This window comes from Epinephelus lanceolatus, chromosome 13, assembly GCF_041903045.1.
Source record: "Epinephelus lanceolatus isolate andai-2023 chromosome 13, ASM4190304v1, whole genome shotgun sequence".
Taxonomy (NCBI): domain Eukaryota; kingdom Metazoa; phylum Chordata; class Actinopteri; order Perciformes; family Serranidae; genus Epinephelus; species Epinephelus lanceolatus.
The window spans coordinates 33201260-33218223 of record NC_135746.1 but is presented as its reverse complement, the minus strand read 5'-3'; the positions used below and the strand labels follow the sequence as shown (position 1 = coordinate 33218223).

The 16964-nt window shown below is 40.5% G+C and overlaps 1 non-coding gene across 1 annotated transcript; it reads right to left on the bottom strand.

Moving 5' to 3' along the window:
• Positions 1 to 15498: 15498 nt before the first annotated feature.
• trnae-uuc (transfer RNA glutamic acid (anticodon UUC)) lies at positions 15499 to 15570 on the bottom strand. The gene has a single exon. It is a non-coding gene; the product is annotated as a tRNA-Glu (tRNA).
• Positions 15571 to 16964: the final 1394 nt, after the last annotated feature.

The following is a 16964-nucleotide window of genomic DNA, read 5'->3' as shown; positions in this document are numbered from 1 at the left end:
GGTATTATAATAACGTACCTCATCATTAGACTGGCAAAAATACTTTGCAAGACATGGGAAACTTATCAGGCTGATGCAAATTTTTATCAATGAAAATAACACCCAGTCCCTTTTACTAGCCCAGTGTGGCTACACATTTTTAAAAATAAAGGCCTGTCTCAATGAGAAGCCTGGTCTGGTTGCCAAGCAGTTAATTTTTATAGAAGTTCTTGGATGTATAAAAGCAGGTTGTTGGCTACCCACTTGAGCATTTTACTAAAAGACTGAGCACCAGAGAGGACCATAAGTCATTCAGATTTACCTGCATGATGAAAAAACAAGTGTTGACTCCCTTCCTCTGAAGCTGTCATAAAGTCAGATCCTCCATTACTCAGCAAGTTATTTATATTCCTTTAATCTGCAAGGGTCCAATGATCAAAATTATCAAAAGTGTTTTTAATAAAAATGAATCCAAGTTATGAATATTGTGTTAACAGGATAAAATGGTGTTGTGTCGGTGTGCTTGGTGCCGTTATCCTCGGGTGCTGTGCTTGCTGGAACAAGTGTCATAATATAACACATAATTGATATGTAATTTGAAGCCTAATTTTTATTATTTAAATATACAATTTGATCATATTTCCTGATCTTCGCTGAGCAACAGTTTTGTGTAAAAGGAATTAAAGACCTGTCCCATATATAAGCCTTCTGAGTTATGTGATTTAAGCAAATAATAGCCCGGGCTATAAAGGTTTTAGGGTTTGTTAAAAACTGATATAAAATTGAGCTGATTGAAGAGAAGGGCTGAGTGTTCAGTTCTGCTGCTAAATGTGACAACTCCACAAAACCTTTTTTGTAGAATGTAAGGCTTATGAAAAGGCTCCCCAAAAATAATAAAGATTTATTAAACATTTCTGACGAACCTAACTTTTTATTTTGCAGATGATGCTAATAGATTTAGACATTTATTGCAAACAGAGCGAATATGAGTCTTCCATGAGACCTGGCTAATTGGGTTATTTCTGGTGGAGAGACAAGAGTTAGAGTTACAATATTTGACAGTAATTGCAATATTTGTTTTGAGTGAAATATCTCAGCAACTATTAGATGGACTGACATAAAAGTTAAGTTTGGTTCAGACAGTCACTCTCTCCTCCAGATGAATCATAATAACTTAGATGAACCATGAACTTTCCATCTATTGCCATGATCAGGTCAAAATTTAATTGGTAGCATTTTTTTGGGATATGACCAAACATCTGCCAAACTAACCACTTGTCATGGAAGAAAAAAAAGCACAGATGATACGCATTATTAGTTAACATTGGCTTAGTTTCCCTATTAGCCATGACAATGAGCCAGTATGTACAATACCAGCACCCTGGGGCTAACTCACCTAAATTGAATGAAGAGTGTATCTGTGTTCCCAGGGCCCCATGTTCCACATTTCAATCAGCTGTTATGACAAATTAACCCTCCATAAGAGAATGTAAAGATGTGTTAAATGTTTTGGATGTGGACGCCATCTTGTGAGGATTGTGTTGAGTTACCTTTGTCTACTACGGTGGTCAGGCAATGGTATTTGGACAAACTTAGTACAATAAACAACATAAATCCATATGAGTTGGCAGCCCAAGGCTGAATCACAGACCCTGATGCACTCCCTCCACTCACGTACCTGGACATTGTCAAGTACCTTGGTTTTGGACTGAGAAGATAAAAGAGCGCATACCCTTCAAAATGTTGCCCTAATCCCATTTGATCCCTTTCAAGTTAATGGTTTCATCTTTTGTTTTTCTTTTTCCTCTCTTTTGATTGGTTAATTAAGTGGCTTCTAATTCTTATTCATTTAAATTCAGGGCTAAAATGTGTTTGGGAGTTGTTCTCCATACAAAAAGGGTAATTAATATCTAGACTAAGACCTGCACCAGTGCAATTTAATGACTGTCAGAATCATAATCACAGCACCCTAACCTGCCAGCCCGTGTCATATTAGGCGAATACAGACCTGAGGCACATCTTTTTCATGTTCCCATTATGTGCTACATAGAGCTGGGAAACATACAATCCTAGGAGAGCACATAGAAGTGGGAAACATATAGGACCCTTTGCAATGTTCCTATTATGTGCCATATAAATCTGGGCAACATACAACCCTGGGAGAGCACATATGCAGAACTGGGAGACATAGGACCCTTTGTAATGCTCCTTTTATGTGCCATATAAATCTGGGGAGCATACTGTAGGATCCTTGGAACATAGGAATGACACCAATGGGAGGAAAACAGTCATATAATGTTGTGAATGCCTCTTGTGCTTTTCTTGCTTTGACATGCCAAATGTCTACTGTGAAATATCTCTGTGCATCCTGAGGAGGATGTGAATATCTGCACCTAATTTCATGGCATTCAGCAGCTGCTGAGACACACAAGACCACAAATGTCAGCCTTAATATGGTGCAAAAGGAGACATCTGGGGCCTCATGTACAAAGGGTGCGTACGCACAAAAACGTGGCGTACGTCCTTTTCCACGGCAAAGTTCAGATGTATCAAGAGTGAAATGACCGTGGAAATGTGCGGTGCCTCACGCCAACTTCATGGCTGGCGTACGCACGTTTCTACACCTGTTGATCCTTTGGCGACACTTAGAGTTGTTGCTGGGAAACTGTTATAAATAAATAAATGTGAAAACAATTAGTCCTCAGAGTGATGTGCACACCAGAGACACATGAACAATTAACACTGATGAACAATTAACACACCCACGTAAAAGCATACGCAAAGTGGTGCCAAAAATACCGTTAACAACAACGGCTGTTTTAGCAGTATTTGCCGCATTGGTTCCCGAGGGCAATCCTCCTGGAACCGTGCGCAGAGCTGTGGCCAACCTTGGAGCGCGATACGGCGAGGAGCCATGCGCTGCCTGTATCCATACAGGTGCTGACCACACCGGGACTCCTAGCAACACGGGCATTCCGGAGGGAGCTGGCCAACCGATCGGGACTGTGCCAGTCGACCCTGAGCCGAGTCATGCCAGCTGTGTGGGACGGAATTATCCGCATGTCAGCCAGGTATATCAAATTCCCATATGCAGCTGAACAGGCCAACATTAAAGCGCAATTTGCAGCGACAGCCGGTTTTCCTAATGCTGTCGACTGCACACACATTATAAAAGCGCCATCGCAGGATGAATTTGTTTTTGCTTCGATCAATGTACAGATCATATGTGATGCGCAAATGCAATTAACCAACATTGTGGCGAGGTGGCCTGGTTCAACGCACGATTCATAGCCTACATTCTGAGTAACAGCATGGTTGGGAACAGAGTAGCTGGCACTGTGCGCGATGGGTGGCTTCTTGGTGAGTAAATAATTTATTCGTTTAATTGTCCTAATATCAATCCCACTGAACATGTGCGCCCCCAAATATTATCTTGTCTTCACAGCATCAGTACTAGTCAGTGGTTAAAGTTAGTGACTTGCTGTTTGTTGCTGGTTAAACTTCAGTTTCAGAGCTTTCGAACAACCCCCTGATTGTCTCTGTGTGTAAAGTACTCATGTCAATAAACCCGTGCGTAAAGTGTGACATTTCTTAATCAGCCTCACCGTTTCCCCGGTGCACTTCTGCATTCATTTACAACAATAGTATGTGATCCCTGTAAGTGGTGTATAAAATTAACAAATGGAAACTGTAAATCCAGTTCACATAATTATTTGTCTGCTTTCAATTGACCCCAGGCGACTCTGTTCAACCGGGGTGAGCTCCTCCTCTCCTGTCCCCCCGCCTGTTTTGGCCACACTTTGGCGGTGGGCAGCCCTCCTCTGCTTCACTTCCACCTTAATGTCGGACCACTTCTTTTTTAATTCTGCGTGTGTACGCTTTTCTGACCCCACAGCATTGACAGGCTCACACACACTCTCCCACTCACTCCTCTTGCGTTTTGTATTGATGCCGGAGGACAGTGTGCCAAAAAGTACATCTTTGCGCTCCTCCACTTCAGTGAGTAGCGTTTCCAATTCGCATTCTGTGAAGATTTTCTTTTTTTCCCGTCTTATACATTATTTTGTTTTAATTTTCTGATAGTGCAGAGAGGGGAATCTCAGGTGCAGGGTTTATTTAAATATGATTTGCATATTTAAATAGGGGCGTGGACAGGGAGGGTTCGGGTACTCCAACGTGCGCTCAATTCCACGTTGATTGGGATGTACAAAAAAAATGTACTTATATTCATGCGTATGCACTGATTCATACATCTGGATATTTTTGTGCGTACGACGTTTTCTGGATTTAAGCGTACGCCATGTTTTAGTAGGAGAAGTCTTTGTACATGAGGCCCCAGGAGATTACCAGAAGTTATTAGGATCCATTCTCTGGGAACCACGAATGTTTGTGCAAATATAGGTCTTGAGATATGGGATAAATGACTTTATTTACCTGCTAGTAATACTGAAGGGACAGTCAAAGTATTATTAAAGTCAGTAGGATTCATCCTCCGGGAAACGAATGCCTGTACAAAATGTCATGAGAGATTATCCAGTAGCTGTTAACATATTTCAATTTTTGCATGATTTTAAAAAGTCTGGAAAGGCGTAGGCTGTCGGTTGATGAAAAGTAGGTTTATTTACAAAGTGTGTGGCTCTCGCTTTACACTAAGTCATGTAGGACCCAAAACTGAACTGTATATGGTTCAGTAAAGCCTTAATGTTAATTTTTGGTTGGACAAAAGCTATATGTAGTTAACCATTTTCCTGTCCATTAAAGCTCGAGTGGGCAGTTCAGTTTTGGCGACAGTGGGCAAAAATCCCATAATAACCTTTGAACATATTGTGATTCAAGTTGTCTGAGAGAACTCTACATTTCTGCACCTCCTCTTTGCTGTGTTTTCAGGTTTTAGAAAATCTAGCTCATGATGGGAGACAGGTCATTTCTGAGAAAGGGTGTTCCTATTTGCTGTTCTACAAATGCATGTCCCTTCAGTAAAAGCCTGAGAATCCTACAGAAAAAGTTGCTGTTCTGGCATTGGCAACAACTGCCTACACTGCAAAGCAACCCAAAAAAGGAAGACAGACTTATCAAAAAGAGAGTGACAATAAAAATCTTAAAACACATGTCATTGTCATCGAAACATTTCAGGGATGGAGAGAAAACATTGCTAAAAGTTTAGCCTTTTGCTAACCTTTTGCTAACGCTCACAGCTGCGGCTTGATGCTCATAGTTACGTTGCTAAAGTTAGCTTGAGCCTCAAATCACAGTGTGTCCTCCGCCTCACTCCCCATCGCTACAGACCACCTCGCCGGGAGGACTCAGGCAGCAGCTCTGGAGATTGACCGCCAGTCGGTGGCTGCAGGCAACCAGAATCCAGCCAGTGCAAATTATGGGGAAACTTTCTGTTGCTGCTGTTACACAGGTTATACCAGATGCTGCCACTGGCCACTAGTCGACTGTGACATCCGGCACTGAGGAGGTTTGAGCTGTCCATATTCAAAGCTGTCAACTGAAGGTCCATCTCCTGACCTGCTGCTCACCTCCCAGGGAAGCAATCTACTGTGGCGGGGAGCAAGGCCAAGGGACCAAGGGGTGGCTAGCTAGCTCATTCTTATTTCATTTATGGTAAAGAGAAAGAGAGTAGGGCGAGGAGGGGGCTGCATGAATCAGCTGAGTGCAGCTATACAATGGAATAAGACTAAATAAATGAATGTTTGGGAAACACTGACTTACTAAATGAACAAGTGCATGTGCCCATGGTTGTTTGGTGGGAGGAGCTTAGGACGGAGAGGGGGGAGCTGCAGGAGGACTGTGTATTTTCAAATTCCTCCTTTTTTCCCCTTTTTCAGATTTCTGTCAACTCGCTTTAACTAATTGATTGATCTCCTAATCTCTTCACACACAACTAACAGATCCACAGTGAAAAATCCTGAATCCTGTCAAAGTTTCATTCATAAATCACCAAACGCTGAACACGGTTTACTATTATTGAAGCAGCTGTGGTCGATGCAGGTTTTAATTGCCTAAACAGCTCAGGAAACATATTTATTCATCAGCTTCACATCCCTAAACCCACCTCTTCTCACCACACCTGCCTCAGACCAAACAATTCATCAGCCTCAGGGAAGATTTAGCAGCATTTTGCTGGTGGCTTCTGTTTATGTCCCACCAGATTCTATTAAATATGAATCCCTGTCACAGGGGAGGGCAGCAGAGAGCAAGAAATGAATCAGGAGAGGAGTCACGCTCACTGCTCACAATACACAATAACATGTCAGGGCAGAACAACACAAGTCATATTTTCTCTACATGTTATATTTATGTACATGTTTGATATGAAAAATGCAATAACTGGTGTGTCATCGTGAGGGATGTTTGGTTATTTTAACAGGCGCTGTGGGGGACTTAAATAAAATGAATGAAGGGGTGAAGAACAGCAGAGTGACGCAGCCTTTTCTCAGCCTTTCTTATTCCAGCTGATGGATAACAACAGCTCTCCAGAGAGCGACCAAGTGTATCTGGAGAATGAGAATATAGCAGGCTTACAATAAAACTCCTCCTTCATGCATTCATCCTGTCCGTCCTGCATTAATACTCTCAACAGAGACAGCGCTCCCTGATGGATTCATCCTTTATCTCCTCTCTGTGTGCTAAAGCTGAAATCTGTAACGTTCACACAACAGTGAAGGTGACAGAGTTTCTTGTGTCGACTGTTTGAACTTGTTTCACCTTGTTTTTGTCTGTGTGACTGACTGTGTACAGATGGGTGACAGATTAAAAGGGACAAATCTGAATGAAGGAGTTGAGAAACAACAAAGTGCGGAAGCTTCCACACAAACACAGAGACCCACTGAATGGTTTGATGACAATGATGTAAACTATTTGCTGTGGCCTTCACAGTCGCCAGAACTAAACATGTTATGTTTATGTCTTTCTTTCCATAACTTAAATGCAAATTTATGGACGTTTACTCTGGATGGACATCAGAAATAATAATACCATCTGAAAGTGGAAGTCATAATATCAATATGGTTCATGCTTTGTGATAACATTTGACTGAGATATCGCTCCCAGAAGGAGTCGCAGTATCTTTGTCTCCCTTCACCTCTCTGGCGCCCCCCTGTGGAGGCTTTGTTTTTTCTTCCTCTGTCTTGCGGTGCTCACACTACAGGGAAGGTGACAGAGCGTCTGGTTTCATCTTGATGAACTTGCTTCACCTTTTCTTGTTTGTGAAGAATGAAAATTAGTATCTACTTGTTGCATACAGATGTGTGACAATAAAAAAAAATCTGCAAGTTCCGACGTGCCTTTTTTATGATTTCTGACCAGATTAATGGATGGTTATACTCAATGGACATCAGCAATAGTGATATCATCTGGTAGTGTAAGTCACTCTGAATGATATCAGTAGGTTTTATGTCTCTGTGATAACATTTGACTGATTCAGAGAAAGGAGTGCAATTTTTAGACTGAAGCTCAGACAGTTTGTGCCAAGCAAGTCAAGAATCCTTCCTTGGTAGGACAAGTCCTTCTAAGGAAGGATTCACCAGAGGCAAGGCAAGAGTCCTTCTTAGCATTTGGTAACACACATTGGAAAAACAAGTGTCCCCAGGTGTACGACATTAACCCTCAGTGCATCGAGAGGGTTTCAGGATACTGTGAGAATTCCGGCACTCTCCAATGTTGTTGTACAATTTGAACAAATGTAAGCAGTATTTTCAAAGTCATGTACCTTTTAGGGAGAATATATTTCTGGATTATACTTCAAAAAACAAACAGATAGGCTAAACGAAACTTTTGTGGCACTAATCGCTCCATCACTGCTTGATCGATCAATCTGAATACTTTTATGTTTTATCCTAATCATGTAATTTAACAATCTCATTATTCGGCAGTGGACTCATTGGAAAGCATAAATTATGAGGTTTCTGTCAGTATTTTTTATGCTTGTATGATAAAAACTCCTGGAGATATTAATCCAAATAAATGACATATTTATCGAAATCATGCTGGGCTTTGCTGGCGCAAGTTTTATTGAAGAGACCTACGCCTTCACTTCCAGCAAATTGTGCGCAAAAAAATTGTGGGTACCTGCTGAGGATACACACATGCATCCTTTAAAATTCTCTAAATGAAGGACTCTTTTCTTGGTAGAGTTTCAAGGATCCTTGACATTGGAACAGTCCTTAGGCGGAATTTGATGATGTAGCATCCTTGACATTCAGCCATTTAAAGATCTTGTCTTGACTTTGAGAAACACCTAGTATCTTGGCCTCCCCTTCAACTCTTTATCGCCCCCCTGTGGAGGATTTTGTAGTCCTTGTCATTTTACAAACCACATCCTGTGATTTACCAGGCTGTTCTCATGCACTGGTCACACAAATACCTTCAAAAAGTAATGCACCACATTTGTATGTAATCAACGTAATCAGGAAGGCTGTGATTACTTAACAATTGCACTGACGAGAGTAAACAAGGAAGTACTGTTAGGAGCGAAAGTCCATATGAACACAAAGTAGGGTGGTGGATGAGTAAAACAGCACAGGACTTTCCCCAGAAGACCAGTGTCTGTGTGAAACCAGGAGAACTTTGAGTTATTTTGAGGTGCGCTGCCACCATGTTTCTTTTCCTAAACCTAACCTACGTACAGTACAGGCCAAAAGTTTGGACACACCTTCTCATTCAATGCGTTTTCTTTATTTTCATGACTATTTACATTGTAGATTCTCACTGAAGGCATCAAAACTATGAATGAACACATGTGGAGTTATGTACTTAACAAAAAAAGGTGAAATAACTGAAAACATGTTTTATATTCTAGTTTCTTCAAAATAGCCACCCTTTGCTCTGATTACTGCTTTGCACACTCTTGGCATTCTCTCGATGAGCTTCAAGAGGTAGTCACCTGAAATGGTTTTCCAACAGTCTTGAAGGAGTTCCCAGAGGTGTTTAGCACTTGTTGGCCCCTTTGCCTTCACTCTGCGGTCCAGCTCACCCCAAACCATCTTGATTGGGTTCAGGTCCGGTGACTGTGGAGGCCAGGTCATCTGCCGCAGCACTCCATCACTCTCCTTCTTGGTCAAATAGCCCTTACACAGCCTGGAGGTGTGTTTGGGGTCATTGTCCTGTTGAAAAATAAATGATCGTCCAACTAAACGCAAACCGGATGGGATGGCATGTCGCTGCAGGATGCTGTGGTAGCCATGCTGGTTCAGTGTGCCTTCAATTTTGAATAAATCCCCAACAGTGTCACCAGCAAAACACCCCCACACCATCACACCTCCTCCTCCATGCTTCACAGTGGGAACCAGGCATGTGGAATCCATCCGTTCACCTTTTCTGCGTCTCACAAAGACACGGCGGTTGGAACCAAAGATCTCAAATTTGGACTCATCAGACCAAAGCACAGATTTCCACTGGTCTAATGTCCATTCCTTGTGTTTCTTGGCCCAAACAAATCTCTTCTGCTTGTTGCCTCTCCTTAGCAGTGGTTTCCTAGCAGCTATTTGACCATGAAGGCCTGATTGGCGCAGTCTCCTCTTAACAGTTGTTCTAGAGATGGGTCTGCTGCTAGAACTCTGTGTGGCATTCATCTGGTCTCTGATCTGAGCTGCTGTTAACTTGCGATTTCTGAGGCTGGTGACTCGGATGAACTTGTCCTCAGAAGCAGAGGTGACTCTTGGTCTTCCTTTCCTGGGTCGGTCCTCATGTGTGCCAGTTTCGTTGTAGCGCTTGATGGTTTTTGCGACTCCACTTGGGGACACATTTAAAGTTTTTGCAATTTTCCGGACTGACTGACCTTCATTTCTTAAAGTAATGATAGCCACTCGTTTTTCTTTAGTTAGCTGATTGGTTCTTGCCATAATATGAATTTTAACAGTTGTCCAATAGGGCTGTTGGCTGTGTATTAACCTGACTTCTGCACAACACAACTGATGGTCCCAACCCCATTGATAAAGCAAGAAATTCCACTAATTAACCCTGATAAGGCACACCTGTGAAGTGGAAACCATTTCAGGTGACTACCTCTTGAAGCTCATGGAGAGAATGCCAAGAGTGTGCAAAGCAGTAATCAGAGCAAAGGGTGGCTATTTTGAAGAAACTAGAATATAAAACATGTTTTGAGTTATTTCACCTTTTTTTGTTAAGTACATAACTCCACATGTGTTCATTCATAGTTTTGGTGCCTTCAGTGAGAATCTACAATGTTAATAGTCATGAAAATATCAATGGTGTCATGGCTGACTGTTCAGTGTCACAGATCTACCTGCCCTGCGTTCCAATACCCATACTACCATACTATTTAGTATGCCAGAAAAAGAATTAGTGTGTCCCAATACATAGTATGTCAGATGCAGTATGCCAAAAGTACCAGGATGTTCTACTACATCCGGTCATATTTCGCAGTATGCATGTCAGCATGCTTCTTTGGCCATTCTGACCCACAATCCTTTGCGCAGCGGAAGTTACGTCACACTGACTGAGCTGCGTGTACAACCAACGCCCACACTTCCTTTCATACATGGTTTATTTAATTTGAGATACTAAGACACTACATATTAGGACTGCAATGATCTGGTTATATACTGTCACATATCATACAGTTTTGCAAGAACACAGTTACAACATTCAACTTTATTGTGATTATAGTATAATCAGTGTTAGGATTCAACTATGACTACAATATAGAAGATTCTACCAGTATAGGCAGTGGTGTAAGTGTGGTATAAATAATGAATGCATATGACTAAATATGAATACACTATGGGCCAGGTATGAGCAGTATAGACTAGTAAATATATAAATAGTAAAAGTCAAATACATATTAAGTAATGTAGTAAGAATGTGCAAGTGTGTTACACTACAAATAAAAGTAATGTGAATGTAAGGCTGCTTCACGTGCAGACAGAATATAGTGCCAGCAGCTGCACAGCTGTAAATATATTCAACATCAAACATCTGCCAGCAACAGAGAGCTATGTGTGAAGGGGGTTAATGTGCCTACTGGTGACTAGTTCAGTAGACAGGTCACTAATAATAGGCTTGGGACTGTTTACGTGAACACATCAGTTTATTAGAAACAACAACATATATTATGACATAACAGCAACAGAGCTCTCCAGCACCTCCGACGGTATGCGCGACTCTGGCGGGCTCGACGAGAGGAGATTGGCTGCATCTCCGAAGTACAACAAAACAAAATATTCAAATGTGGCGCTACGGACGGCGGCGGAGGTGAGCAAGAGGGTCGGAGTTCAGGGTGGATGTGATGGCGGATGTAGTGTGTCCCAATAGTATGCACACTGCATGCATACTGCATACTACGCTACATACTTTTTAAGGGCAGCTGCAGTACATACTAAAAGTATATAGTAGAAGTATGCGATTTGGAACGCAGGGCTGGTCACAGATATCGGTGTAACACCTGCCCAGCCAGTGCAGCTCCTTTAGCATCGTAATGATTGACAACATTAAATGGGGATGTTGAGGATAACAGGCATCGAGCAATGGAAAATAACGAGCGCCATTTAAAAGGTAATTAATTTAAAAGGTGACTTATTTGTTTGAGAGTTAATATTAAAAGTTTGAAGATGCTGTGTCACCTAACATTAAAATGTATAATGTTGTAGTTAGCTAGCTAGCACTAACTAAGCTTTACTAGCTAACAAATAACCACAGTTTGCCATAGTTTAATTAAAAAACAAGTTTGTTATTGGTTTTTGTCTACAAACCATGGTATCTACCACCATTGTTTTTATAGAAATAAAATGGTTGCACAACAAACACATGCTAATTTCAGCTAACGTTACATTGCTTGCAGTGCTTGCATTAGCCCATGGCATATTAAAGCTAGCTAAATCACGAAACTAGCTAAATTACGAAATAATGACGTTATGTAGTAAAATTTTGCAATTACAGTCACATAATTTGGAAAGACTGCTCGGTAGATTTGGTTATATTAAAACAATGTGAATAGCGATGTGTCAACAATATAAATATGGTTATACTGACTGATAATGGATCCTTGAGTTATTTGAGAACTAGCTAATTGTAGTGATAATATGGGTATTGACCAAGTCAGTGGTCTTAAAGGTGCTTCAGGTCAAGGACCCCTTCGCGACAGGGAGATGGACCAGGGGCCCCTTACTACATATACTGCGTAAAACTGAGTTGCACATTAAGCGGAATTTATACTTGTGCGTCGCCTACGCTGTTGTGAGCATTTACACATGTGCATGTGTCTGTGTCACTCTGCAGTTACACCCAAAACACCCAAAATACACATTAAACATGGCTTAATAGAGACAATTTCAAACACAAGTACACAAATTAGCTTCACTATAACTCGCAGTATTGACAGCCAGCACTTGTCTTTATCTGGACACATTTTCCCCACAAACACAACATGCTAATGTTAGTAGCACAAGCCTATGGCATTTTACATTGTAAAAATTAGCCAAGCAGCTAGTGATCTATTCCTCTGTACTTAAAAATCGAGGGACAATGGCAACACAAAGGTAAAGGTACATAATTTGTCTCCATTACAACTCACAAGGTTAACCGACAAAACAACTGTCTTATTCTAAACACGTTTTTCCCCACAAATACTGCTATATCAGCAGTCTTGACCTGTATTTGCTTTTTAAGTTGTTAAGAGAGGACACTCTACTCTCACACTCTTAAGTTGTTGCAAAAGGCAAAATACATAATCAAACATGTTTTAATTTCTGAAAAGAAAAAAAAAACGCTTTAAAAAATTACCAAGCAATAATTTAGTGCACCCCATGCAGTAACTCTGAGGACCCACTAGAGGTCACAGACCCCCTGTCAAAGACCCAGGGCCTAAAACTCGGCTACTTAACTCTATCTTAATCTGCTAATGTTTTAGAAATAGCCATATTTTTCCATTTGAAGGAACTGTATTTAATTTCACTCTTTTTCATTTGTAATACTTCATAGAATTGTTTAGCTGTGGTGGAACGTAACTAAGTACTTTTACTCAGTGTTACACAAGTAGAAATTTGAGGTACCTTACTGTACTTGTGTGTTTTCTTTTTCTATCAACTACATTTCAGAGGTAAATGTATGCTTGACTTTTTTATGTCTACATTTATCTGACAGCTTTTGTTACTAGTTACTGTAAAATTTTTTGCTACAAAACATACGGGGTATAAATGCTTATACATGTACAGTATTTTGAGTCATTTTCCATGCAAAAACATATGATGGTTCTAGCTTCATAAATGTAAGATTTGCTGCTTTTCCATTTGATAATTGTAAAGTATTAGTAATAATGTTGAAGTTTGGATAGTTAGTTCTACAAAAACAAACATTGTGAATGTGTCACTTTGGGCTCGGGGTCATTGTGACAACATTTCTTGCTTTTTTCTGAACATTTACAAACCAAACAATCAATAGATTAAAGGTCCAGTGTGCAGGATTTAGGGGGATACATTGGCAGAAATAGAAAATAATGTATTTGGTATGTTGTCTTTAGTGTGTAATCACCTGACAACAAGAATTGTTGTTTTTTCGTTACATTAGAATGAGCCGTTATATATACATAAGGAGCGGGTCCTGGTCCGAGGAGTCTGTCATTTTGTGCCACCATGTTTCTACATGGTAACGAAACACTGGCTCTAGATAGGGCTGTTTGCATTTTAGCGTTGGCCACTACTGTATATTTAATTGCCCCTGTGATGAGCACTGTCAGAAAAACACTTTGTTTTTTGTTTTTTTACACGAAACTGCTTTACTCAGTGTTTTTACCCTTCTAAATCACCGAGTCCATTTGTTTTGGAGAGGAAGAGACCTCTGGGGATAATTTGGCTCCTGGTAAAAACCTCCTGAAAGTCTGGGTCTTAAGTTATCAGAAAGAAAAGGGCAGCACACATTAACAGGTACTGGGCTAGCGACCCATCTCTAATGAGCCAAGCAGCATCAGAGCAACACAAATATATAAGGTGAAATTGCTTTATTGAATGGTTTTTATCGGTTGTCCTTTTTGTTTTGGGGAAGAGGAGACCTCTGTGGATAATTTAGCTCCTGGTAAAAACCTCCTGGGCATATGAATTCGAGATAAGGTGAGCACACATTACGTTATCAGAGAAATTAGGCGAGCGCACATAAGCAAACCGAGAAAAACCTGTGTTAGAGGAACCCTGCTTTGTAACGTCAAAGTGCTTTGTTCAGTGTTTTGTCAATTTTAATCACCTGGTCGGTTTGTTTTGGAGAGGAAGAGACCTTTGCAGATTATTATGCTTTCAGTGAAAACCTCCTGAACAATAAACACTAAAGGAATTCTTTCCAGGAGAAGTTCCAGCTAGTTGCAATCTGCAATCCTCACCTCACCCTAAATTACACACACTGCATCTTTTTAATGGAGAAAAAAATAATCAGATTAATCCATCATGAAAAAACTCATACCTAGAGCTTTCATTCTAGAGTACTCTTACTTTTAATACTCTAATATACTACACATAACTTTAATACGGATAAGCTGGAGTGATTTTGAATATAAACATTTTTGCAGATTAATTTACTATTTATTGACTATAAGAGGAATCATTTCAGTTCCACCCAGGTTTTTGTTTTGGCTGCTAGGTTTCTCTGCCTGAGGACGTTGTTGTAGATCGAAACGTTGCCTTGAAAGGAGAAAAAGAGAAATAAACTATTTTTTTGGGAGCCTAACAGTGTGCAGACCTCCTTTGTGCCCTGTTGTGAAGTATTTTCTGTCTTGCACGACATGTTTTTGCCTGGATGTGCACACACTTGGTCCCTCTTCTAAAGTTTCTTTTTGCCATGTGCTTCGGCAAAATACAACATTATTTTAAAAACGTGAAATCTATGAACGTGGCTGAATTTTGAGGTTCTTTGCCCTTTGTGGATGTTTTGTTGGTTGACTTCCCTTAAACTCTGTCCTCCTCACTCTGTTTTAGGAGCAAGTCAGGCGGAGTGGTTTTTAACAACAGCCAAAGTTGCCCTGGCTGTGGCTATAATGAAGAATAAACCCTCGGGTACGAGTAGCAGAGAATACCTTGAGGCTTTGGTCTGCAAGTTGAAGAGCCAGGATGAAAGCTGGAAGGAAAAAGCCCAGGGGCTGCAGCAGGAGGTGCTGAGGCTGCGGCAGGAATTACTGATCACCAGGATGACATCAAACACAAAGAGCACCACAGAGGCAGCAGGTTGGCTTTTCTCTGTGTATGTACGTTACTAAAAATAAGTAGAATATCAGTCATATAAGTAGGACTACCATAACAAGAAAATCACTTCTTAATTGGATTAAATGTAATGAATGTTTTTTGTTTTTGAATTGGCGACCCTCTGGTTCAACTGAGGTATTGATGCCTCCAAAGACTCTTTTTTCTTGCCTTTATTGTAGTGCAGCTGTAGATTGACAGGAAAGTGTTGAGAGGAGGAGAATGACAGGCAGCAAAGGGCCATAGATTGGAATTGAATCTGAGGTGCTGCAAAGAACTTGGCCTATACGGGGCACAGACTCTACCAGGTGAGCTGGAGGTTGCCAAATATATGTTCCCACACCGGGAGTTGAACCCGGGCCGCCTGGGTGAAAACCAGGAATCCTAACCGCTAGACCATATGGGACACCTGTAACAATGTCTTGTGTATGCTTACTTCACACGACAAGACTTAAGACTTGTTTTTCTACTCAATGTTGGCTTACAACTTGTCAGTGAGCTACAGCCAGTGAGAGCACAAGACATGTGTTGAGTGAAATCCCAGGGGAGTTGTAACATTAGCTGTAACATTAGGAACTGTAGTGGATGTGTTACACTGCAACATGGACCATAGTTGTTGTTGCAACTAGAGGAAAAAGACTATGTATATAAAGATTGACGGAAGCACGTGTGCCAACTGGGGCTATATTTAAAAAATTGTTTTTCCGGTTCAAATCAATCTTCATTTGAATAATGTGATATCGAATTGTAAAATAGATCTTCAATATAAATGTAATACAAATAAAAATGCAGCGTTTCCCATAGATGTGCTTTACTAGGCCGGCCTGGAAAAGTAAATTAAATCCAAATTCCAATTTTCACAGTGGGCTGGTGGCCATTGGCAGCACTTGCCTGGCCCTGAACGTTTTGAGTGTGGCCCTGAATGGTATAATTTTAAGTTATGCTGCACAGAGCGCCATTTGCTTGCTTATCCAATGTTTATTAAAATTGAACGTGTTGCTTGTCCAATTTCCACTAAAACCGAAACATCCTTGGGTCCCCAACAGAACATGTGCAAAGTGTGATGTAGATTGGATGGGCGGCTGTAAAGACATGCATACATACAGACAGAAAGACAGAGATCCCTTGCTTTATAGTTAGATTAAAAAAGAGAACATGAAAAGTCAAACTGTCACAACGTAAGATTTGTTCAAAGTTTTGCCCTTATAAAGCAGTTGTTTGAATGTAAATAAAAATGCATGTACTCTAGTACTGTATATAAATACTAATTTGAGGTGTTTTTATATTTCAAGTATTTTAATTTTATGCAACGTATACTTTTACTCCACTACATCTCAGACGGAAATATTGTACTTGACTCCACTGCATTTGTTTGACATCTTTAGTTACTTTTCAGTTTACTGTTTTATTTTTTTTTTTATCTCCTTCCTGTCCAGTGAAAACTATATATCTCCAAATGTATAGATTTTGCTTGTTTGTGATAAACTGAAGGATGAAGTGTTCCTTTAGGTGTTGAGGATATTCTCCTGCCCTTTAACCCTTTAAAAACCCTCTTGGATCAGCTGGAAAATGCATTGTCGCAAAGCTGAAAACAAGGCTGTTTTTCTGACACCATGAAAAGTTGACTTTTATAGATGCATGGTTCTCACAGGACGGCCAGGCTATAAACAAATCATGATCTTATGATGCATTGCTGTGGGTAAAACTATCCAACGGGATATAAAGGAGTTAAAATTAGCACAGCCTTAAACATCTACAGCCGTAACATGCAACATGGAATCATATATGATAGTAAAACAC